The sequence below is a fragment of the Pleurodeles waltl genome, chromosome 3_1 (genome assembly GCF_031143425.1).
Source record: "Pleurodeles waltl isolate 20211129_DDA chromosome 3_1, aPleWal1.hap1.20221129, whole genome shotgun sequence".
Classification (NCBI taxonomy): domain Eukaryota; kingdom Metazoa; phylum Chordata; class Amphibia; order Caudata; family Salamandridae; genus Pleurodeles; species Pleurodeles waltl.
The window spans coordinates 1,187,497,426-1,187,523,450 of NC_090440.1; the positions used below are offsets into that span (position 1 = coordinate 1,187,497,426).

The 26,025-nt window shown below is 45.7% G+C and overlaps 1 protein-coding gene across 3 annotated transcripts in view; it reads right to left on the reverse strand.

Annotated features, from left to right (window-relative positions):
• Positions 1-26,025, reverse strand: part of KCNJ5 (potassium inwardly rectifying channel subfamily J member 5) — a 291,234-nt gene that overhangs the window by 260,429 nt on the left and 4,780 nt on the right. The window contains exon 1 of one of the 3 annotated variants that reach the window (XM_069224501.1): positions 9,008-9,223. The exons of the other annotated variants lie outside the window; for them this stretch is intronic. The gene's annotated coding sequence lies outside the window, so the exon portion shown is untranslated. Of the gene's footprint in view, positions 1-9,007; positions 9,224-26,025 lie in introns of those variants that run through there. 3 annotated transcript variants of the gene reach the window in all.

A 26,025-nucleotide genomic window follows, 5' to 3' on the forward strand; every position in this document is an offset into this window, starting at 1 on the left:
CGAAGGACGTCCGGACCCTGGGGGTCTACCACAGACAAAGCACCCACTGCCAGAAAAGATGGGAGGACATTCGCCGCTGGAGCAAGAAGACGGCAGAGGCTCAGCTGGGGATGGCCTCCCAGCGTGGGAGGGGTGCCCGTCGCACCATGACCCCCCTGATGTTCAGGATCCTGGTGGTGGCCTACCCGGAGTTGGATGGGCGCTTGAGGGCATCACAGCAGACACAAGGGGGTGAGTACACTCTCATTCTGCTGACTTTGCGCGCAGTGGAGTTGTCTGGGTGGGGGAGGAGGGCTGTAGGTTTCCCTAGGCCAGGGCGAGTTCCGTAGGCAAGGCCCCTCCGTAAGGCAGGCCATGTGGCACCCCAGCCCACCTCTGTAGACTGCCAAGTACAGCTATTCATGCCCCTGTGTCATCTATGTGTGCAGATGTCATCCATAGCCTTGTAGGCAATTTCCCAGGAATTTAACAGTGGAGCCCAAGAGCGCGGCGTAGTGCAAGCGGCTTCTGTGTCTGTCTTGTCCGCCAACGGTAGCGGTAATCCATGCACTCAACATGTCTTTCTTCTGTCGTCCCCCCCCCCCTTTTTTGTGGTCTCCCTGTTCTTGTGTGCATTAGCATCATCAGGCAGAGAAGCAGTGGCACGTGAGCATGAGGGAGCTGCATACCGCATGGCCCTGGAGGGCGAGACTACGGACTCGGAATTCACCAGTGGGATGGAGGGTGAGCGGATCTTCACGGCGGGGACAGGAGCTGAGACCAGCGACACGGACACGTCCTCTGATGGGAGCTCCCTTGTGGTGGCGGCAACATCTGTGCCCCCGCATGTACCGGTACAGCCGCCACCCCCCCTACCAGCACCACCCTCCCAGCAGCCCCTCAGCCTTCGCCTCGTGCCCGCTCACCCAGGAGGGTGGGCATCACTTTTGCCCCAGGCACCTCAGGCCCTGCCCCAGTCACCCCTGCTGCCCTCAGTGAGGAGGCCATTGACCTCCTCAGGTCCCACACTGTTGAGCAGTCTACCATTTCGAATGCCATCCAGGGTGTGGAAAGGCATTTGCAACAAACTAATGCATTCCTGGAGGGCATTCATTCTGGTCAGGCGGCCATTCACCGAGCTTTTCAAACTCTGGCCTCAGCACTGATGGCATCCATTGTCCCCGTCTCTAGCCTCCCCCCTCCAACTTCTTCCATCCAGACCCAATCCCCTGTACCTCTGCCTATCCCAAGCACACCGTCAGACCAGCATGCACACATGTCAACACACAAGGGAAGCTCAGGCAAACATAAGCACCACACATCCCACAGGCACTCACGCAAGCAACACACACATGCAGACACACCAAATTCCACTGCCTCCACTGTGTCCCCCTCCTCCTCGTCTCCCTCCTCCCTCCCAGTCTCGTCTCCACTCAAACCTGCATGCACTACCTCTACAGCCACTACGTCCCTCACCAGCACACCCACCATCACACCCCGCCCACGTGCAGTCACCACCCCCATTACCATTCACACGTCCCCTGTGTCCTCTCCCAGTGTGTCTATGACGCCCACTCCCAAGATACACAAACGCAGGCACACACCCACCCAACAGCCATCCACCTCACGACAGCCTCCAGCGCATGCACCTGCACCCAAAGTCACCAAATGTACACCTCCTACTACTACCACCTCTTCCTACACTCCCAAACCCCCTCCAGCTACCTGTCCCAGTGTGTCCCAAAAACTTTTCCTGTCCAGCCTTGACCTTTTTCCCACACCTCCCCCACCCCGTCCATCTCATAGGTCCTGAACTAGCACCTCAGCCACAACATCTCCGGGACCAGTGGTGCCTGTAGTCAGCGGTATGTGGAGTGCACCGGCCACCAGGACAGCCAGTGTGGCACGGAGCCACAGCACAGACAGTCCCCCACCTGTGAAGCATCAGAAGTTGGCCAGTGCCCGGCGGGAGACGGGGAAGACTCCAGCCACCAAAGCTGCTCCCAGAGGTCCCGGTGGGAGTGTGGAGTCAGCTGTGACACCTTCCAAGGTGGGGAAGGGCCACAAGAAACCCGGCAAGTCTGGGAAGAGCTGCACGGCGGAGAACACCGCCATCATCCCCGCTGCTCAGGAGGGCCCCGCCAGCCCCAGCCCAACTGCCCAGGAGGCCACCGCCAGCCCCAGCCCAGCTGCCCAGGAGGGCCCAGCCTGCCCCAGCCCAGCTGCCCAGGAGGGCCCCACCAGCCCCAGCCCAGCTGCCCAGGAGGGCACCACCAGTCCCAGCCCAGCTGCCCAGGAGGCCACCGCCAGCCCCAGCCCAGCTGCACAGGAGGGCACCACCAGCCCCAGCCCAGCTGCCCAGGAGGGCACTGCCAGCCCCAGCCCAGCTGCCCAGGAGGGCACCGCCAGCCCCAGCCCAGCTGCCCAGGAGGTCACCACCAGCCCCAGCCCAGCTGCCCAGGAGGCCACCGCCAGCCCCAGCCCAGCTGCCCAGGAGGCCACCGCCAGCCCCAGCCCAGCTGATCCATGAAGGACCGCCAGCACAAGCCCCGCTGGGCCATGAAGGACCGCCAGCACAATCCCCGCTGTGCCAACTCAAGCACTGCTGCACAGGGCACCGCCAACTCAAGCACTGCTGCACAGGGCACTGCCAACTCAAGCACTGTTGACAGGGCACTGCCAACTCAAGCACCTCTGGACAGGGCACCGCCAACTCAAGCACCGCTGCACAGGGCACCGCCAACTCAAGCACCGCTGAACAGGGCACCGCCAACTCAAGCACCGCTAGCCCATGAGCGGCAGGGGCACTGACGCAACTGGGTCGGTCATGGGGTGAGTGATGCGCTCTGGGCACCAGTCCCCCTCCAGAACGAGTGGAGACATCCATCCACTACCTCTGTCCTTCACAGGATGAAGCACTCTGGGCACCAGTCCCCCTCCAGAACCAGTGGAGACATCCATCCAATACCTCTGTCCTTCACAGGATGAAGCACTCTGGGCACCAGTTCCCCTCCAGAACCAGTGGAGACATCCATCCACTATCTCTGTCCTTCACAGGATGAAGCACTCTGGGCACCAGTCCCCCTCCAGAACCAGTGGAGACATCCATCCACTTCCTCTGTCCTACACAGGATGAAGCACTCTGGGCACCAGTCCCCCTCCAGAACCAGTGGAGACTGTTATCCACTTGAGAGACTGTGGCTTTGCACTCCCCAGGATTGTACAGTGGGCAACCAACCCACTGTAGAGAGTTGAGAGACTGTGGCTTTGCACTCCCCAGGATTGAACAGTGGGCAACTCACCCACTGTAGAGACTTGAGAGACTGTGGCTTTGCACTCCCCAGGATGGAACAGTGGGCTACCCACCCACTGTAGAGACTTGAGAGACTGTGGCTTTTCACTCCCCAGGATGGAACAGTGGGCAACCCACCCACTGTAGAGACCTGAGAGACTGTGGCTTTGCACTCCCCAGGATGGAACAGTGGGCAACCCACCCACTGTAGAGACTTGAGAGACTGTGGCTTTGCACTCCCCAGGACTGAACAGTGGGCATGTGGCCCTCTCGTGGATTTGGCGTTGTGCACTCAAGCGGCTGAGGTGCCCCCCCTTTCCCTCCCCCTGAGGTGCCTGTTTAGTTGCTGTCTGATGCCCCTGCAGTGTTCTCTCCATCATGGTCGGGGATCTTGTGTGGGCCTCGCCCTTACCGTGTGGTCCCAGTGTTCCACGGACTTTCTTTGTGCAGTACCTGGACTACTATGCCTGGTATATATTTTGTACATGGTGTATATATATATTTCTGCCTACTTGTTTGTAATATATTCTGATGGTTACACTCATTTTCTTTGGTCTTTGCATTCTTCTAGGGGGGGTTGGGGGGTGTAACTGTGATGTATTGATATGCATTAGTGTGTGTGTTGTAGTAGGTGGGGTGGGGTGGGTGTGGGGTGTTGCGTGTGTGTGTCCCTGTTTTTTGCCTCCCCCTCCCCTGTGTCATAGGTGCAGTACTCACCGTGGTCTTCACCAACGGCGTTCGTGCTCCTGGTAGAGGAGCAGGAAGACTATCGCAGGTAGAATTTGGAGTTCCAGTTCCATGGTGTCCTCGTTCCTCGTGGAGTGTGTAGAGGTGACCGTTTTCACTTCGAAATTCCTGTTTCCGCCGTGTTTTTATCCTCTGTGAATCCGTCCCGGAAAAGGTGGTGGATTGGCCTGTCATAATAGTGTGGGCAGTACATTGTCTCCCGCCTGTCTGTTGGCGGTGACCGCCGCGCTGCTTGTTTGTACCGCCGTGGCGGTCGGAGTGTTAAAGTGGCTGTCTTTGTTGGCGGTTTCCGCCACGGTCGGAATTGCAATTTTTTTACCGCCGGCCTGTTGGCGGTCTTACCGCCGCTTTAACGCCGTCCGCCAGGGTTGTAATGACCACCTTTGTCTTGTTAAAGAGGATATTGCATTAGCTTCACTCCCTAGTACTTTGTGGGCTACTTCAGATACTGATTTGGGACAAATGATTATTCCACCGGTACATATTAGTGTCAAGGAGGGAGCTGTATTGCCACGTTTGCCTCAATAAAAAATTTCACAGGAGGGCGAAGAAGCACTCACACGAATTGTGCATGATCTTATTGCAGTTGGAGTTGTTGAGGAAGTTCCGTATAATGTTTGTAACAGTCCGATTCTTCCTATTCTGATAAAGGATACTGATACTAGGATTTACCGATTCATTATTGATTTACGAGAAGTCAATAAGATTGTGGTACCACAATATCCTGTGGTATCTGACATCACAACACTTCTTACTTTGGTTCCCCCGACAGCAACTACGTTCTCTGTGATAGACTTGAAGAATACTTTCTTTTCTATCCCAATTCATCCTGACAGCCGATATTTGTTTGGTTTTACTTTGATTAAATGATCATATAGATTTTGCAGAGTTCCTCAAGGCTATACTGAAAGTCCTAATATTTATAGTCAAGCGTTAAAATTACAACTTGATTCTTTTGTTTTGCCTGAAGGTGTGGCTCTCATACAATATGTTGATGATATTTTGTTGGCAGCTGATAACCCTGAGCAATGTGAAAAGTGCACTTTGTCCTTACTTTCTTTTCTTGCTTCACACCATCATAAAGTGTCACGAAAGAAATTGCAATATTGTAGACCAAAGATAACCTATTTAGGTCACCTTTTGTCTAAGGAGGGCCGTACACTTACATCAGATCGTATTCAAGCAATTTTAGACACACCAGTACCCTCTACTCAGAAAGATGTTCGTGCATTCCTTGGTCTTACTTCTTTTTGTAGGCAATGGATATTAGAGTTTTCACACATTGTCAAACCTTTGCTAGCACTTTTGACTAAAGATACTCCAATGCCCCTCCCATGGACAGATGAATGTGAGACTGTTTTCCAGCAGCTACGGCAATCCCTTTGTTCAGCACCAGTGTTAGGTACTCCAGATTAAACAAAGCTTTTTGCACTTTACGTACATGAGAAAGATGGATGTGCATTGTCAGTTTTAGTACAGACACAAGCAGCGTCCCTGTGCATATTTTTCAGCAGTACTTGATCCTGTCGCTCGAGCATTGCCTGGGTGCTTTCGTTCAGTTGACGCAACAGCTGTGTCAATACGTCAGAGTGATGGGATAGTTTTGTCACATAAGCTGTTGGTTAGTACCCCATGTGGTTGATGCTCTTTTAAATCAAACAAAGACACAACATTAACTAGCGCTCACCTGACAGGATATGAATTGACATTGCTGGCTCCTCACATTACACTGAAGAGATGTGCAACACTAAATCCAGCTACTTTGTTGCCATATCCGGTGACTCAGCCTCAGTCACAAGAAACATATGATTGTATATTCCTTACCGAAGAACAGACAAAGGGTCGTATTGATTTACAAGATACGCCCCTTCCAGATGTAGAAGGGGAATTGTGGGTTGATGGGTCTTGTTTGAAGTTGCCAGATGGTACGACCTCAGCTGCATATGCAATCACCACAATACACACGGTAGTGGAGACAGCTTGTATACCACAGAAGTCAGCTCAAGCAGCTGAACTAACAGCTTTGACACGAGCATGTGAGCTTAGTACTGACTTATGTGTGAACATTACAGACAGCCGCTATGCTTTTGGAGTAGCTCATGATTTTTGTTTGCTTTGGAAGGTGAGAGACTTTCTCACATCCCACGGGATGCAGATAATGCACGGAGAATTAGTGCATAACCTCTTGACTGCATTGACATATCCAAAGAAAATAGCTATTGTGAAATGTAGTGCACACAAGAAAGTGACCGATAAGATAGGGCAAGGTAATGCCCTTGCGGACCACGTAGCACGTGAGACTGCGATGCAGCGAAGTACTACTTCTATGTATGTAGTGAAGCCACAAGCTGAACTTTGGCATAATGCTAGACAAGACGTATTAGATATACAGAAATCTGCTTCTGTGAAAGAACGTGAGCAATGGTCTGAAGAAGGAGAATTGGATGATGAGGGCTGTTGGCGGAATAAGCAGATGGATAAATGGAAATTGCCTATAGCTTTTGTACAACCTATGGTTCAGATGGCACATGGGCTGGCACATGTTGGAGCTTCAACAATAACGAAGTTGCTTACGCAAGTTTGGGAGCATCCAGAAATCTCCAGTACAGCTAAGAGAGTAGTACAGTCTTGTTTGATCTGTTTACAACTCAGTCCTGGAAAAGGGACACGTACTCCTGCAGGAGGGTTTGCTACACCAACTGCACCTTTCGAAGTTCTACAAATGGATTATATTCAGCTTGAACGCTGCAACAATTTAAAGTATGTCTTGGTGGTGGTATGTGCCTTCAGTAAATGGATAGAGGCATACCCCACAAAGGATAATACTGCCATTACCACAGCGAAGGTGCCTTTGAAATTATTTTTCCCTAGATTTGGTGTTTGCAGACTTTTATGGAATGATAACGGACCTCATTTTGTTGGGGAAGTTATTAAGTATGTTCTGAAAGGATTAGGGATCAAACAGAAGTTCCATGCGGTTTTCCACCCACAATCAGCAGGGTTGGTGGAAAGGTGTAAATGCTACTTTGAAGTTGAAGTTAGCGAAGATACAGGCTTCCACATCCTTAACTTGGCCGGATGCATTACCGTTGACATTATTGTCTATTAGGTCAGTGTCACACTCTCGAATTGGCCTTACTCCCTATGAAGTAGTGTTTGGAAGGCCAATGAACATTTGGGGAGTTCCTAAGCCAAATTCTGTATATGATGTACCTTGTGTCCTGATGAATGATTATTTGGCACAGTTAACCGACAATTTGGTTTCTATTCATCAACAGGTTTGAGAAGCACTTCCTGACAGATCTACAGGTGAAGGCCATGAACTTTGACCTGGTGACCAGGTGATGATTAAGTCCTTTGAAAAATCAAGCAGCTTGGAACCAAGGTGGCAAGGCCCAGAGCAGGTGCTCCTTGCGACAAGGACAGCAGTTCGAGTGACGAACCGAGAGAATTGGGTCCATAGTTCTCACTGCAAGAGAGTGCTACCCACCTTGGTGGAACCTGCTGTGCTGACCGATCATCGAGCGATTTTGACTACAGAGAAAGGCCGTGCTATATCACCTGACGAATCTGCTGAGTTCTTCCCGGACTATATGATTTCTGGAGTGTCGCAATATAATTTCAGACCGGGGAAAGACCCCGTAGTGCTGGAGAAAACTGGTTGAGCTACCGCACTGGGTTAGTGAAACGGTGAGCCAATGTGGCAAGGGAGGGATCAGCCATGCATTAGAGTAGTGACACCCATCTGGGTCCGTGGTGAAGAAATCAGCGGCTGCCCAGGGATAAGAGCTCCAACGATTGTTTTAATTAATTTCTGAAAGGGTCGATTATCACTGTTGCTAAAATGAATAACAAACTGATCATTAGTACTATGGGGTTTGTTGTTGTTTTGTTGGTTATAGCAATAATCACCTGGTTTGTTGAAAAGAAGGCTCCTGCCCGTGAGTTTTTTGTTGCCACTACTCCAGTACCAGAGGATCACTATTACTTTACGCTTCCCTATCAGGAGCAGAAGCACCGTCAATCGTACTTCAATAATACTTTCATTCAGATGTTGCATCATACTCATAATGCTACAAATACTACTAACTGTTGGGTATGTGGAATGATACCTGCGCATCAAAAGAAAGGAGGAACACCTTTCATTCCTCTTCCTTTTTCACACAGTGGTTCATTGTCAAGCTTGGTATACGCTTTTGTTTGCATCTGGAAAATGTACAGAGTGCAGACTTCTTTTTTGCCTTAATAAAGTATGCTACCAAGACAAAGATGGGTATCCCAAAGCCAAAGGAACTAAATGGGAATGTGAAGAGTATCAACCGGACAATGTTTCAATACCATATGTCTTCACAAATATAAGAGACTCTGAAAAGAAAGAACAATTTGTGATTTCTGTTACAAAAACTAAAACAGATTTATGTATACGTAGCATTGGGCAAATTCCAGTAGGGATAAGCAATTGTACCTTGATTTTAACTATTGAGGTTGTAAATAATAGTAGTTTTACAGCTTCACATAATACATATTTTGTTTGTGGTAACTATGGATATTACCAGCTACCTGTTGGGTGGTCAGGTGTGTGTTATGTATCTTTTCTATTACCCCCTGTGTTTTTGGCCCCTGCATCATATCACCGGGATTTTAAACTGTTCAATGACATCATTAAAAATAGATATAAAAGGACAATAAGTACAAATGAGGTAGACCAAACGGACACTAGCCTGCAACAATATGTTGACTTCAATTTAGGGTTGTTCTCCTTTGTGGGTTCTGCGTTAAACAGTAGGAAAGTGAGACGATTGACTAGGGTTGTGGAAGCTGTTACCAATCAGGCAACACTGGCACTTGGGAATATTACTGAGGAGCTCCAAATTGCGAGGATTGTAGCGCTCCAAAATTGTATGGTACTAGATGTGATATTAGCTGATCGAGGTGGTGCATGTCGCATCATCGGTAGTAGTTGCTGCGTTTTTATTCCAGATCACTCACCTTCAGTATATGATGCAATATCTAAATTGCATAAAATTGCTGCAGAAATCCACACAGAGACTGGTACTTGGACTTTTTCTGGATGGTTTTGGGCTCTTGTTTCCGCTTGGGGCTGGAAACTACTGACAATCCTGTGTGTAATGATTGCAATATTTTTCACATGCTGTATCTGTATTCAGTGTGGTCCAATGTTCTGCTCCATGTGTATTACTGCTTGTATGCCTACCAAAAGAAATATTACAGAAATGAAAGCACAACACATGTTAGATAAGGAAATAGCTGAAATGATGAGCATAAATATACAGGATGAATATTTAGATTATCCCAGAAAGACGAATGTCTTCAGCTAATGCTGAAAGGGTCGTCTGTTGTAATTTAATAGTGATTAGATTAAGCATTAGCAGAAGACATCTTGTATTTAGCAACTATTGTAACATTTCGCTGAATCCATTTTGTATTCATGGCAGCCATTTTCTCTGCCATGTGCTCGCCATGTGCTCTGTCCTACCTTTCTGTTAACTACTCTTGAAAATCTGTCTAGTGATAAGTTATATTTAGCATCTCTTACTTTCGCACATGCCCAGTAATATCTGCAGCTGTTAGTAATCAGTAACAGACAGTCATTTCTCAACTAGTCCTTGAAAACTGTTAGCCCCTCCTACCTGTCGACAGTGCATTTCTATATGACCTTATATGTATGTAGGTCTTGCTTCTATAACTGTACCACCTTCTTTTAGCCCCTGCGTGGGTATAAAAGGACCATGCTCTCTTAGTTCAATGTGCTACTTCAAACATTACCGAAGGGAGCTGTTTGAACTGTAGTACCACCTCATGAGGTTTAATAAACTTTGTCTTTTATTTCAGTTTCTGTGCCAACTTCTTCCTATATGGTCTGAGGACTTTGTACAGAGAAGGGTGAACCCCTTGCACTGGTAGGCCTTGCGGAGGCTTACTTCGACACAGTGTCATTTTAAAGGCAGGCCTGCCTTGCTGGCTGCTTTTAAATTAAAGTTCTATGCAAATTCGACTTTGGAATTAAAAGTAGTTCCAAAGTCTTAAACTACCTTATTTTTACCTATAAGTCACCCCTAAGGTGTGCCCTATGTGCCCCTAGGGCTGGGTGCCATGTAAAAATAGTTTTATAAGCCCTGGTGAGGTAAAACAGCCAAATTCGTTTTTCCCTCATTGTAGTGAATGGCCTCCATAGGCTAGAACGGGGAGACTTTATTTTAATTTTTAAAGTCCCCTTGAGTAACAGATACCAGAAGTTTGGTATCAAAATAATTGTTATAATAAATCCCACAACTTCCAGTTGTTGGATTTAATATAACTTGTTCAGGTAAAGAGTTTTAAACGTTACCTGAAAAGTTGCCAACTTCAGCCCTGCAGTGTTTTTGCTGCTGTGCTCTGATTGGTCAGCCTCTGGCAGCCTAGCGAGGCTGCCTTGATGAGGTGTGAAGTGGCCTGGCTCCACACAAAGAGATGTGCCTGGGGGAAGAGGTCTCCCCTCAGCAGATGGTGAAGCAGGAAGGGGGATGGCTGCCAAACTAGTCTTCAAAGGCAGCGAAGGACATTTGGAGAAACTCAGCTACATCCTCACATCCTGCAAACCCAGACAATTAGGTGCCCCTTGAATTGATTAGGAGAGGGGTGTGTTTAGGATTTCAAGCCACACCAGTGGGTGGGCTCAGCCACATGTAACCTCCAAAAATCACTTTCAGCCATGATGGATTTTTGAGGAATATTGCTCCCTGGGATTGATTTTTGCCACACTTCCCAGGAAGTGGTCATTACAGGGGGAAGGAGCCTGCACCTGATTTGGAGAACCAGGACCCCCCTGTTTTTCACCCAGGAGCAGTGATAAAACTGGCAGACCTGCACCCACACCTCAGTTCCCTACCAGATTCCCACCAGGAAGAACTACAGAAGAAGAAGGACTGCCCTGCTGGACCCCTGGCCTGCACCTGGACCCTCCACTCTGAAGGACTGCACCAGCTGCACACTTGGGCTTCACCACAAGAAGGACTTTGCCTGGCTTCAACTGGTTCAAGGAGGGACTCCCTGTTAGCTACAGGTGAAAAATTGCTAACCAGAGTCTCCTGCACCAACTCCTGAAGAAACCGACCAGCTGACCACTGCCCAGTGGCCAAAAAGGAGTTCGCGCCAGGTGCATTCTGGGAGTTGTAGTCCACACCCTCAAGGAGCATCTCAGAGCTTCTGGAACCTTGGGATGAGCTGTGGACCTCAGAAGAGCCTTAAAAGAACATCTGGAAGAAGATCCAGAAGTTTGGAGAAGTTTTGAAAAAAAGCTCATTAGAAGGACCGACCCGCCGCGGTAACTCTAGCCGGCCTGACTTGCAGGTTCGTCCCGGTGAAGAAAATCTCCAAAAAAGAGACTAGGGGCCAGATGTCTGAAAGCATTTTGCATTCGCAAACGGTGCGAACGCCCGTTTGCGAATGCGAAATGCCATTTCAGCATGTATGAAATACATTCTGAACGCAATTTTAAGGAATCGCTAAAATAGCGATTCCTTAAAATTGCGACCCTGTTTAGAGAGTCGGAAATTGCGACTCTCTAAATTAGAAATCACAAATAAGGATTCCTTATTTGCAATTTCTTAGCACATGTATGAAGCCATTCCTAAGTGCGATTTTGGCATTTAGGAATCGCTAATTACCACCAAGTTGAACTTGGTGGTAACCATGTGCAAAATGTAAAAATGCATTTAAAATTCATTTTTAAATTGTACATGTAAAGCACACATGCCCTTTTGGCATGTGTGCACCTTACATGTTCCCCAAAAAACTTTTGGGGTGCAGCAGAGGGGGCCTTAGCCCCCCAGCACCCTGGGGTTTTGCATTTCCAAAATTGCGATTTCTGGTTCAGAAATCACAATTTTGTAAATGCAAAAAATTCGCAGATATGGGCCAACAGGCCCATAGGTGTGAATGGGGCTGGTATCGCAATTTGCGAATCGGTAATAGTATTTGTGATTTTTAAGAAATCGCTATGACTGATTCACAAATGTGATACATGGCACTTTGCGAGTCGGAAATAGCGATTTCTTAAAAATCGCTATTTCCGAATCGCAAAGGGCCGTGATGATACACCTGGCCACATGTCCGAATGTAGGAAGTTGATCGGGACCTCCCAGCCAGTGTATCTGAGGAGGGCTCCAAGGACGTCGGATCAAGATCCAGGTTTGCCCCGGTCGAAGGATTTTCACCTCGAATAAACGACTAGTGAAAATCTCCACCGAGGGCTCCTGCGATGCGTATCCGAAGAAGAGTTCTAGGAGGTTGGATTGGACTGGCAGGTTCCTCCCGCTGAAGAAAATCTTCAGAAAAACGACTAAGTCCGAAGGTAAACTTTTGACCGAGGCCTCCCGAGGGCTGTAGCCGGGCTCCATCGCGGTCGGCCTTAAACTTTGACTTTGCCCCGGTCGAGGTGAGACCAGATGACCAGATTGGCGCTTTTTGGTTCTAGGCGCTAGAAAACAATAATTCTTTAAAAATTCATATCTCCGGTTCCCCTTATCCGATTTTATTCGTTTTTGTGTCATTTTAAAGATAAAAATATATTCTATTTTGATGAATTAGTTTTGGATTTTTAAACTGTTTCTTGTGTTTTATTTAATTACTGTTTTTTGATATTTGAATGCTTTACACTCTGTCTCCTAAGTTAAGACTTGACGCTCGTTGCCAAGCTACCAAGGGCTGAGCTGGGTTTAATTTACTGAGACCTAACTGGACCTAAGTGGAGGTTAGTGGCCTATTGCTGAGTGTAGGTACTTACCTGCCCTTACTAATAATCCATTTTCCAACACACAGACATACTGAGAACTTCATACACCCAGGCCTGTGCTCACTGACATTGTTTCCCCACTCTTTTGGCACACGAAGACTTGTGTTATTTCTGCACATTCCAAAATGTTTTTCACACGTGCACAGAACACCATTATGACACCCAATGACTCATTCCAAACAGAAGCACTCTACAATAGTTATACCATTTTTTCAGACTACAGAAGATAAGAGTGCAAAGTTGAAAATGGGCTTGGAAACAAGGTGCAATGAACCTACTGCTCATGTAAACCACTCCAGTACCTTTGGGTCTAGGTACTGCTATACATGAAGAAGAAATGCTCTTGGAGACATCGAAACTCCATTTGTCCTTTTAAGTTATTGCCTATTTAATGAAGAATTTTGTTCTACACTGAACATGTCAGTCACCATGCATTGAGGCACCTTCACTCTGCATTGAGACACTTAATAACCTTCATTCATGCACCACTCACCATGCAGAGAGAGCACTCATATCACTCTTCCTGCACTCATACACTGCTCCCACACCTCTTATTATGAATCCGAAAGGCTAAACTTATTGCATTTACCAATGCTTGTTGAATTTTGATGACACCTTCTCCAGTTCCCTTTCCTCCATCCAAAGTGAGTAGTGTCCATTGGGGATGGGGCATGATTATTTCTTTTGTTGAGAGCCCTGCAGGCCACCCTGGTTTTCATCCAGGGAGGGGCAGGGCTCACCTCACACCTAAAGACACTTCAAGAAGGGTGTCCACCCGGCCCTAATTTTCATGGACTGTCCGTAATTTTGTCCCAGTGCCTGTTGTCCATGAATGAAACAGATGACATTTGTCCATCATTTTAGCCTTTCAACTAAAGGACAAGATAAATGAGAATTCCTCAGATGAAGCCTCCTGTGTTGTGTTCCCAAAGGAGAGAGAGAGACAGATATACAAGAAACAAGCCTTCTCGTCACAGGAGCCTACTTTCTAAAAGATTTTCAAATATGTGCACATGGTTAAATATGCAATTGTAAAGAATGCTCTGCAGCCCCCATAGGCGTTAATTGCAATTTCCCCATACAGTACTTAAAACGTTTTGCCACCTCTTCGACAACACTTGCATTTGACACTACAATCTGAATGTCATTGGCATAAGAGATGGTTGACTACCCATGTGATCTGATCATCTTGGCTATAGAAGCCACATAAATATTGAATAGCATTGGGCTTAGAGATGACCCTTGCGTTACCCTTTAGGGCAGAGAGAAGGAGCAGGAATTTAAATCACCACACATATCCAGCTTCTCCCTAAGCAGAGAAGATTATAGGCTGAGCCACCAACCTCTATCTCAACGAGGAGCTCTCTCAGGACAGCATCATCGAACGCTGCAGATAAAGGATCAATGCAACCTTTCCTCCGCTATCTTTAATGTAGCAAATCTCCTCCATGGCCACTAGCAAAGAGGACTCGATACTGTGGCCCTATCTAAATCTAAACTGGGCTCTATCCAGAATCCCGGAGTGATCTAGATACTCAGAGTGCAGTATTCAATGGCCTCTCTGGAATCTTAGCTGGCATATGAAGATGAGAGATGGGACGATAACTTTGTACTTCATTTGGGTTTGATGAGGATTTTTTTAACAAAGGGAGAATTTATGCTTTTTTCCAGTCCAGTTAAAAAGGCTATGTCCAGGGCATAAGCATCCAAAAGCTCTTAGAGCTCATATCTATGTTTGAACGCAGAGCAAGTGTTAATTAAAAAACATTTCAGTTTTCAGCTCTTGTCTTTTGATTCCATACCGGTGTGGTATGAGAGGTATTCATTCTTAACTACTGTATCTGTATGCGGTTTCAATTTACATGTAAAATTGCAATTATTGCACTGAAAGTCCTCACTGGTATGCCCAAAATTAACCATACTGCATAGAGGATGCTTACCCAGATTCCCAAGGTAGAGAAGCAGGTCCCTAGAATATTCCTGGGGTAGAGAGCAGGCACGGGTCCTGGCCAAGGTGCAATTCGTGTGCAGACATGCCTGCAATGCACTCACTGCGCACGTCCGCTGCACATCCACAGCTGGAGGCTCATTATATACAAAGCCCCAGTCCAACAACTATACCACCAACCAAGATCGCATAGGTACTTGTCACCATACTGGTCCCCAGCACTGAAAACGGCCGGGGGCAGTGAAGAAAAGTGGGATGTGGGGGAGGGTGGAGGAACAACAAAGGAATACCTAAAAAACAATAAAAACAACAAAGGAATATTTAAAAACAATAAGAACCCTTAAAAGGACTGTTCTTCTTAAATAAAATCACTATATCATAAAGTTGTTTCAAGTCTTACAGGAATAGGTATGTATGGTCAGATTAAAAAAAAAAAAATGCAATGCAGGAAGACAACTTGTGCTGTGTAAAAGGGAAAGGGCAGGAATGCACAATATTTTTTAACATGAAATGTGACATATCTTTAAAGATGTAGTGCATTGCTGTCCTCTGCCTGTGCTTGTCCACAATCTGAAGCCCAGAACCAATGCAGGCACCTTTGTGCCATGGTGGAAGGGTGCCTGTGTTACAGGCAGGATTGTTTTTGGTGCTGGACTGGACACCTTCTTACACAAAAACAATCCTTAGAGGCATTTTTCTCTTTCTGAGTGTGCTGCAAAGGAAACAACAAGGAGAAATAAAGATATTTCTACTTGTTGTGTCTCCCCCGGAAAGCATACAATTCCAATGCATTCCCATGTCTACCAGTATTGGTAAATCTGAGAATCCTTAGAATACATGGCTAGATGCGTGGGAACACCCAAGCTGCACCCATGTAATGCTTTCCGGGAGTAGTGTAACGTAAGACACTGACTTGTGCTGCGTTAAGTTACAACAGATTTACCAAATCAAGTAAGGCGCCTCTGTGTGGCATGGTAAATCTCATCCTAGGTTTTGCATCATCCTGTGTCGCCTTACGTGGCAGGAGGGCAACGCAAAAGCTTGATATATCTGCCCTAAAATGTTGAAAAAAACTGTGATATTAGCGTATGGTGTCCTGCCTTCACTTACCTTCTTTATGTTTCTTTTTCTTTTTTAGAAATTATGTCAGATTATCCTGTGATCTGTAGGTTTTTAACATAGTGAACTAATCATCTTACAGAATTGTACAAAAACTGACTTCTGGTTTTAGTAGGGATTGAGAAAAGGGCATTACTTTAGCAAGTGGCTTAAGTGCACTAGGGGTGACAAGGAAGCCTGGATTCAAATCGGCGATTCCAAGCATGACTAAGTTGTGTGATCCAAGTCAAATCAATTTACTTCATGTGTCTAATTTACCATTACATATAGTGACATTTGAGAGCACTTTCAAGTTATTCAATTTAAGATGGACTGTGTGCAAAAAGATTATTTCTATGTTTTATAAAGCCTGTAATGTTCCACCATCCATAAAAATAATATTGGCCATGATGTAAACCTGATCATTGGTTCACTTTGTTCCTTCATGGATTTGTCAAGAAGGAGGGTTAATGAATGTTTTAAAGTTTATGTTTAGAAACTTTCACTTCAAATTAACGCCAATGGAATGTTATGATCTAATGTACTAAACTGAAACACTACCATATGTTTTTAAAGATTTTATTGTTGCATGCCAAAAGAGGTTACAAAGCATGCTAGTAACAGGTATGTAGCAAAAGATTCCATCGTACATTTACAAAAGAACAGTGCTGGGCTACATACATACGTAGAGTAGTTTGCACGGTTTAAAAAAAAATATTTGTAACAAACAGACCCCTAATAAGCTGTCCAATCCCATCCCCTGTCCAATCACCACTGCATTAACTATCAGTATAAGGAAGCAAAGCAATGAACCCTGTAGTGCTTAGAAGAAAGTGTCCTAGTGGGGAAATTGCAACAATGTGTCAGAGATAGGTGCCCTTAGACCACTGCCTTGTGTAGTTGTCTTGATCTGGCAAGAACAAGGAGTAAATAGAAACCAAGAGTGTATGTGTCATGGATGGTTTATAGGGGAAGAGTTATCATCCTTGGTGCAGTCTTTATAGTCCTCAACCAAAATATCCCATGTCTGTGTAATAAAATATTTTCTCAGACCAGCTCATTCTGCCCTGTGTTACAAGGAGCTCTCAGATCAAAACCAAGTGAGTGAGACCTTGGTCCAACTTGCAATAGTCAGAGTAAGTAAATCCTTCCAGTGCAGTGTAATATTACGTTTTGCTAGAAAACGAGCCAGGCTGAGGAACTTGGTGGAGGGTTTCTTGAACTTAGAGTGGGGGATTACACCCAATAGGACCACTTCTGGGAATTCATTACGACACAGCCCATCGTGGTTGACAACACTTTGATAACTCTCTGTCACTATGAAAGGAGTCTAGGGCACGACTGGAGCGTATGAAGCAAATTGGCATTTAATTGCATACATTAAAGACATGCAGCTGCAACTCCCTGGTGAATTTTGTTAGTTCAGGCAGGTGTAAGGTAGACTCAGTTCAGAATATTATTATCCTTAAAACAGGAGCTGCAGGATACTTAATTGGGATATTCAAATTTTTAGCCCAGTCTGCATTGTGCAGTGATTTGGCCAGGTCAGCCTCCCAGGTAGAATGGAGAGAAGCCTTGGAGTGGTCCCCATGTTGCAGGAATGCTCTGTACACCCATCTTACAAGTTTGCCACCATTCCTATGGAGGAGAGCATCTGGAACACCTCATGTGGTGTTGATGCTAGGTGGTGGACATGAAATAGGGCATTTAATGACTGTTTAAGGTGTTCATAAGTAAGGAATTGACGCAGACAAAGACTGCACTCCACCGTAAGGGTTTGGAAATCTAGTAGCTCACCATCAACAAACAAATCCCTTAAATTTGAGAGGTCTGTGGCATGTCACTAATAGAGTTGCCTTGAGCAAACCTGTCCTGTGTGAGTGGGGACATCTAGCAAAGGCAGTGTAGGACCATAGGGTTTCTTCATGTTAGTGTGTTTACAGGTTCTACTAAGGCAAGAGAAAGTTGTGAGGAATAACCCAGGGTTGGGCAGAATGGTTATTAGAAAACAATGAGTGGTGTAGTCAGCCTCCCTTGAGGTCTTTTAGGGTAAATCCCATCTCATGTAGGGGTGGCCAGACAGCCACCAAGCCACCCATTGGAGCTACACAGCTAGATAATAGCGTTTTATGTCTGGAAGGGCTAATCCACCCACAGTCACACGTAGTTTTAAAGTGGAAAAGGCTAACTGGCCGTACCCCGGCTCCCAAATCAGACATGGTTGAAGAAGGAATGAGGGATGAGCAAGGGAATGTTTGCAAAATGATACCATACCCGTGGTAGCACCGCCATCCTCACTAGTGCCAGACAGCCCATTACTGAAAGCAAATGAGAAGACCAAAAATGAAACTGGGCTTACAGGGACCATGTCACTCTGCCCAGATTTCCATTGTGGAAATCAGTGGGGGATTAGTAGCTAGTAATCCCTGGGTATTTAAAGGTAATTGATTCCTAATTCATTCTGGGGTCTAACTTATGTAAAAGGGAAAACAGCACCATATGTTAAAGAAATACTACTTGCATCTTAAAATCTTTATCATGTTCTTACATTTTGCTTATGTAATTTACATTCCAAATATTGTGAAGAATCTACGTGTATTTTGGCACTTAGGGTTGAGGCAGGTAACTGATTCCGCCCTTGCTCTACTGCAGAACCATTTTCAGACATAGACAGAGTGGGTAATTGCCCAGGGCACTGCCTTCCAAAGGGTCCGGCCACCGCGTACCCTTCACAAGCATGGCCAGTGCACCATTGCACAAGCAGAGTTTGGCAGGTTGGGTGGGTGCTGCTTGTTCAACCACTTGAAAGTGCCTCTTCTGTTTCTCTCCTCTTTGTTGAGACAACCCCCCAGCTATGCAATACTTTTCGATACATGGCAGGTCCATCTTGTCTCATTTTAGGAAATGTCCCACATTGTTCTTCTCTAATTTATTCAGTTCTTAGCAACAACTCTGTGAATCAATTGCTGTGGATCTCCCATCTTATGTCAGTTTCATCCTCCTCTTTAATTCCCTTTGATTTGTAGATCAGGCTTCAAGTTCTGGAGTCCTGGATCCACACTCTATTTCTGGGAGACTATAAACAAGTTGTGGGTAACTCACATCCTGACGTTAGGTGTGAGACTCTCACCCACAATATCTGCTCTGCCGCAATATCTTTTTTTTAGGTTTAAAGCCCATTGAAGGTTGAGGTGAACCAAATGTTTTTGTTCAACTTGTCTAAACTAGCAGAAGGTTGCTTACCTTAAAGCTTCTTAAACTGTACTGCTGTTGCTTTCTCTCCAAGAAAGATTCGGTAAATTTGGATTAGCGGAAGCCCAAGACAACGTGCTAAAGGGCCTTTATTTGCTATTGAACAAGGACATAATGTGCCATCTGAATGTAGCATACCTAGAGACAATCACAAAAAGACCATAGTGTTACGTAGAAAATAGTAGATAAACGCACTGATAAAGTAGTGGGGGTGTGCCTTCTCCATGGATGTCTCTGTACAATTGACATTTTGACCTGAATTTTGACCTTTTGTCCTGAATTGTTTTTAGTCCTGTCCAGCATTTGCCTCCATACCAGGTGGTCAGCCTAACTTCAAGTACACGTCTAATCGCTGTTATCATGTAGATTCAGTGATTAGATTTCTGAAGCTCTTTCAGCCCATGAATGTGAAGCCCACAGGACAAGGTCTCCTCCCTTGGGCCTCGCAGCACTGCACCACTGTTTTTCCTGGCTCTCTTAACACGATGCCATTTCAAAAGGTGGTACGGGCTTCTTAGTTGTTAGCAGAAGCATGGTCCTGGGCAGCTGCCCACACTGCCCATGCCCACCTCCAGCCCTGTCTGCATCCCTGTAGCACCAGGGGCTGAGTATCAATCAAACAGTGGTGCTATGACACCCCACCAATTCACAGCTCATCACAAGGTGGGGTGAGGTCGGCAAGCCTCACTTTGAACCCATAACGAACAGTGGAAGGGTCAGGTAGAGGCTGCAGGTTGTTCGCTGTGTATTGAATGCTGGCCAGCAGTTTATCTTTGCTTAATCAGGATGAAGATCTACTTATTCTTATAGCATAATTTGGGCAGAACTAATGAAGGATCTGTAGTTCATAGAACAAATGAATAAATAGATTGGAATCTGAATTAATTAGTGGTCAGTGGTATTCTTTGGAAGTCAGTGGGACAAGTGTTTAACAATCATGGTGACAAGTTTGGATCAATTCACATTTAAAGAGAGATAGCCCATTAGAAGGCACAACGTATTTATCAATAAGGACACAGTAGAACAATGGACAAATAGTACAAATAAAATTGAAATCTGGAGCCAGCACCTACTAGGATAAATAGGAGGATATTCATTTTGATGAGAAAGACCAATGGGTGAATTAACTCCATTGTTAGCACTGGAAGAGGATTATAAAAATAAATGCACTTTCCAAAATACATTAATTCTAGAATTAATTTAGTCCCCAAGTTCGATAATGAGAGTCAATTAGAGGATATGGTTATCCATCAAGAGCATATCAGCATCATCAACAGTATGATCTACGAGAACTTTATGAATTTTAGCCTGTAAACATTGAAAAATAACAAAAGAAATTGACAATGCATCGCTAAAACAGATCCAGTCCATAATCAATTCTCAGACCACAGAACAAAAATGAACTATAATGTGATCCATCGGAATGCAATGGACAATTTCTCAAATCAATTGATACATCAAAAACAATTAGTGCAAATAATGTAGTCTCAGTGCCCCTTCAAATTCTAAAGCCTGAGTGAACGTCACTTATGCAGTCATTTGCATCCATTTCCAGGTGGAAGCACATCTGGCACGTGTAGAGATCAAGAGTAATTACTCTCTGGAGAAGGAAGAATTAACAACGCTGCTGATTATCTGTGTGTCGGAGCTGAGAGGATGAGGCTGCCTTTGTTATTGGAGACATTCCAAGGAGGGAGCAATGTCTTGAAATAGGTCAGGATGTTACTAATATCAGTTTCAGAGACTGGTGGTAACTCTTATAGTGGGCTTGATCTGGAGGGTACAAAACAGCAAGAGCTAGGCACTATAGCCCATGTAGTGTCGGTGGTGATTGGTATCCATTAATGTGTCTGTTTGGTTTTTAAACAATGGGGCATATTTACAAGCCTCTAGCGTCACTTTTTGTGACGCTTCGGTGGCACTGTGCATTGTGCCATATTTACAAGGTGGCGACAAGCCACTTTTTGTGGCTTGATGCTGTCTTGTATATAGGGGCCCCTCCGATGCAGTTTCCTACGGCAAAGAGGCATGCAATGGGTGTTGCTGTGGGTGCTCCACCACAACACCCACTACTTTTGTCATTGCCCCAGATTAAAAAAAAAATCTTAGATCTGTGGCAGCACCAAAAGCTAACGCCACCCCAGGGGTGGCATTAGCATGGCGCAAGGAGGAGAAATACTTTTATTTCTCATCGTTTTTGCTTTGTCCATATGTGCTGTATTCAGCAGCACACATAGAAAAAAGCAAAACGCCATGGATGACTGTTTTTGTACAAAAAGGTGTCCCTTCCTGCATATAAACAATCATTCCCTTCAATGCAGACACCCTGGAACTTTGGTGTAAGGATGCCTGGCTGGTTCTGGCAGCTAAATTTTGCGCCAGCGCTAGGGGAAACACAGGGGTGCGCCGTATTTTTGTAAATACAGCTCAGCCCTGCATTTCAAAACTGCCGCAGAGCGGCACTGTCAATTGGGCCTTTTAAATCTGGCCTAATGTCTTGTGTTAGCAGGGCATAGGGAGTGAAACTGATATCCAGGTTCTACCATGCATGCTTCCTATCAGACTGCAAAAGACAGATTGAATTTAAAGGGGTTTGGAAAGTGGACAATGATGATAAAATAGTGAAAACAATATGGAGCAGGATATTCATAAATAGTAAAAAAACAAAGTGAGCAGGAATGCAACAGTTAAACAGATCCACCACAGGAATGTACACAGAACATATGTTACCTCAGGTAATGCATAGGAGTGGCCCCAATAACACCAGCAGCTGTCCCAAGTGCACAATACACAGAGTAAACTAATGCATTTGACGGCCAGACGTCTACAGTCACTTATTAAATTATGCCTGTTGAATGTAGTGTCTCGTAACAGATCAACAAAAGTAGTATCTAAAGTGATGGAACTAGGAATAGTTCAGGCAAAAAGGAGGATACTACTACTCTAGAAGACTTGAAAAATACCTGAGTATGAAATATGGGAGGCAGATTTGATTAGATGGCTGACTGTGAAAGGTGGAGTAAGAAAGCAACTTCAATGCCAAAGCAGCACAGCAACAGGAGCTGTGGTTTGAGAAGTAATACTGACTGAGTAGAAATGACAAGATGAATCACATAATGACAAACAGCAAGAGACTTAGACAAACAAATGATGTGTGTCCTGATTGGATGCACATAGAGATACCATAAACACAACGTACTTTGATAGGTATATAGATGTATTGGTAGGTGGACAGGACTCTCCAATGTGTAATACTTAAGAAAGAGGAGACATGAGGGCAGCTCCTGAAGGAGAGTGCTGAATTCTGTGATGTTTGTTATAATGTACCATTGAATGGAATTTAATAAAAATACATACACAAAAATGATGACTAGAGACAGCAAGAAAAGTCACTTGAGGAAGTTGGCAGGCTGGATGAAGTGCCAGAAGAGAGCCTTTCCTCATAGACACATAAAAAGGGATGGATTTGAAGCCACAGTACCTGAGCCTTCGGTTATTGCACAACATAAACATGAATATTAATGAGGTAGGTCAATGGCAACCCACTGGGAATTGCAAACAGTGTGAAACACACTGTTGTACATAGTTGTTTGCGATTTCCTAACAGCTAATCGCAAAAGTTCGATATTAGGAAATCGCAAACTGAAGTCTATGTACATCATGCCCTTTATGCGAGATATTTTAGGTCAGACTGCAGGTGCAAAGAATATGCATGCCCATTTATGCTCCCTGCTAGGCTTCAAGTTACGGGTGTGTAGTGCCCACTTTTGCCTCTGTTTGGCTGGGAACTCAGGCCTCTCCATTTAGTTGTGGGGTTTGGCTGACTTCTGACATTGGTGCACTGTCATACATAGATTACCGATACTGAGTATTTACTGGCTGGACTCTGGGAACGTGAGATTTCCTGGCTGCTCTCCATGGAATGTAAGGGCCATATTTATACTTTTTGACGCACAACTGCGCCAACGCAGTTGTGCGTCAAAAATATTAACGCCGGCTAACGCCATTCCAAAGCGCCATGCAGGCGCCTTATTTATTGAATGACGTTAGCCAGCGGAGCTGACTGGTGTGCGTCAAAACAAATGACTCACACCAGGCAGCGCCGGCGTAGGGGAAAATGGAGCTTGGGCGTCAAAAAATGGGGCAAGTCAGGTCTGAGGCAAAATGTTAGCCTCAACCTGAATTGCGCCATTTATTTTTACGCCCAACCCCCATTGAAATGACTCCTGTCTTAGCACAGACAGGAGTCATGCCCCCTTGCCCAATGGCCATGCCCAGGGGACTTATGTCCCCTGGGCATGGTCATTGGGCATAGTGGCATGTAGGGGGGCACAAATCAGGCCCCCCTATGCCACAAAAAAAACCCCAAAAAATTACTTACCTGAACTTACCTTAAGTTCCCTGGGATGGGTCCCTCCATCCTTGGGCGTCCTCCTGGGGTGGGCAAGGGTGGCAGGGCGTGACCCTGGGGGCATGGGAGGGCACCTCTGGGCTCCTTCCGAGCCCACAGGTCCCTTAACGCCTGCCCTGACCAGGCGTTCAAAAATGAGGCAAAAGCGGCTGGACGTCATTTTTTTTGACCCGCCCACTCCTGTGCGTCATTTTTGCACGGGAGTTTAAATAAGGCGCACATGCCTTAGAGTCATTTTTTAGAAGGGAACGCCTACCTTGCATATCATTAACGCAAGGTAGGTGTCCACGCAAAAAAATGACGCAAACTCCAAGATCTTTGGCGCTAGACGGGTCTAACGCCAAAGTATAAATATGGAGTTAGCTTTGCGTCGGATTTGCGTCAAAAAAAACTACGCAAATCCGGCGCAAACAGAGTATAAATATGCCCCTAAGTGTCATAGTTGCGCCAGTGCTCAGTCTCAAGTCACCCGGGTTTGACTTGACTCTTGTCCTTGGGTGGTGTGGTTCGGAGAGTGGCTTTTGATTGTCCTCATTTTCTGTTTGCAGTAGTCATCAGTAGGCCTGTTTTCTCATCTCATTTTGGTAGGGGCTGGTATTGTGTTCTTGTACCTTTTTGTTTTCTTGTAGGGTATTGTGGCGGCGTTTTCAGATTCATTTCCCCTCTTGTGTCTTGATGGAGTTTGGCTCCTTGGATCAGTCTTTGTTTATTCTCTATTTTGCACTGGCTTTGTTAGCCTGGATACAGCAGTGGCTGCTGAAAATCTCAAGGGAAAGGGCGGGCATGGGGGAGGGAAGGGGATAGGGTTTTTTGGGATAAAAAATCATTTAAAAAAATGTACCTCTTCCAATCATCGCCGACACCTTCTGTCACGATCCTCTTCAGGTGTCCCAGCATTCACTCGGACACCAGCACAGGCTCCCCAGCAATCCTGGCTCTGCATTCATGCTAAATCTAGCATGAAAGCAGCATCAGGATTGGTCTGAGCATCTTGTACTGCCAATCAGACACAACCCTGGGGTCTGTGAGTTTCTCCAGCTGGGTATTCAACACGCTGGGCTGGAGAAACCTAACTGTGTGTGTGTGCTTGATCTGCCTGAGACACACATGTGCACTTAGGAGCACTCTCTCCTCCCCTCCCCTTCCACCTCACAGCCCGCCCCTCCCTTCACATGCTGCTGACTGAGTCAGCAGCTGAAAGATCAAATAATAATTAAATATTGTTTTATCGTTCAGCTCCTGGCTTAGCCAGGGGGGCAACGCTCCTTCGCCATTGCGAAGGAACCACCCCTGCCTGGATATTCTTTTTAGCTTTGCTGTGGTCTTTGTGGTTGTGCCTCAGTGTGCCTTTGGTCTCTTCTCGAGGTGTCTATCTCTTGGACTGTCGCAGTGATTCCCTTCTTCTAGCTGGTTTGTGCTGTTTGCTTCTGGTGTTTTCTGGATTGATTTCTATGCTTATTGTGATCTCCTGCATCTTGGTTGTCTTGAGCATTCCTTATTGTAGCATTCCCATGTACATTTCATGCCTTAGGGTGATCAAGCACAAAGTTTGACTGTTAATACTTTCCTTGTTCTGTAGTATTGCTGCTTAGTCCCCTGTGGTGGGTCTGGGGGTGTTGCTGCAGTTTGCTTCAGTCTTCCATGCTAGCCTTCTGTCATTCTGGCCCACTTCCTGGAGTCTTACCTAGGTCATGTGTCTTCTCTAGTGCCTCTCTTCATTATGGGAAACAATTTTAACTTGTCTTAGTCTCTTTCTTTAGCAGACAGGGACACAGATTAAACAAGGTCACATGGTGTTTTGTGGTGGGTACCACACCTCACTTTCTACTGGGATGAGGAAGGGTAATTGAAGTAATGAAGATTACTCGTAAATCATCAGGTCACAAACCACTATCTGTCCTAGCACTTGAAGAAAAGAACTGACAGCTTGATGAAGTGGGAAAATAAAGCAGTGGGAATACAACTCTGGTAATTTAAAAATACGTTCTATATCTCCGGAGTCGCATACAACAATGCTCACCCATTTAGGCCAGATTACATAAACTTTCTACAAATTCCAAAGTAAAACAAGTGCATCTCTACTGTACCTCTGTGAATAGATTATTACATAAACTATTCGACAAAGATTATTATGGGGTATTGCAATCCATTAACAAAGAAAAGCCGTATCGATTGATAGCGTTTGCTGATTTAAACAAGCATTGGCAATGCCAATTGGTCTTGTCAATTCGAGAGCTATTGGCTTTGTGAATGTCAATGTCTTTTAGCCATGTATTATGGAGTGAAGTGGATGTATGTGCCCGCTGTCTAGCCGAGACCTAAAACATGAAAGTAAACCCTCAGTTTAACTATGGGGCGAGGCGACACACGCCTTGGGTCAAGGAAAACCTACACAACTGGCAGCAACAAAACACTCCAGACAGACTGACTGCATTCCATAGTCAGCGCTCACGACTGAGTGTGCTTATTTCACCATGTCTTTTATACCTGCATTTGTGTGTACT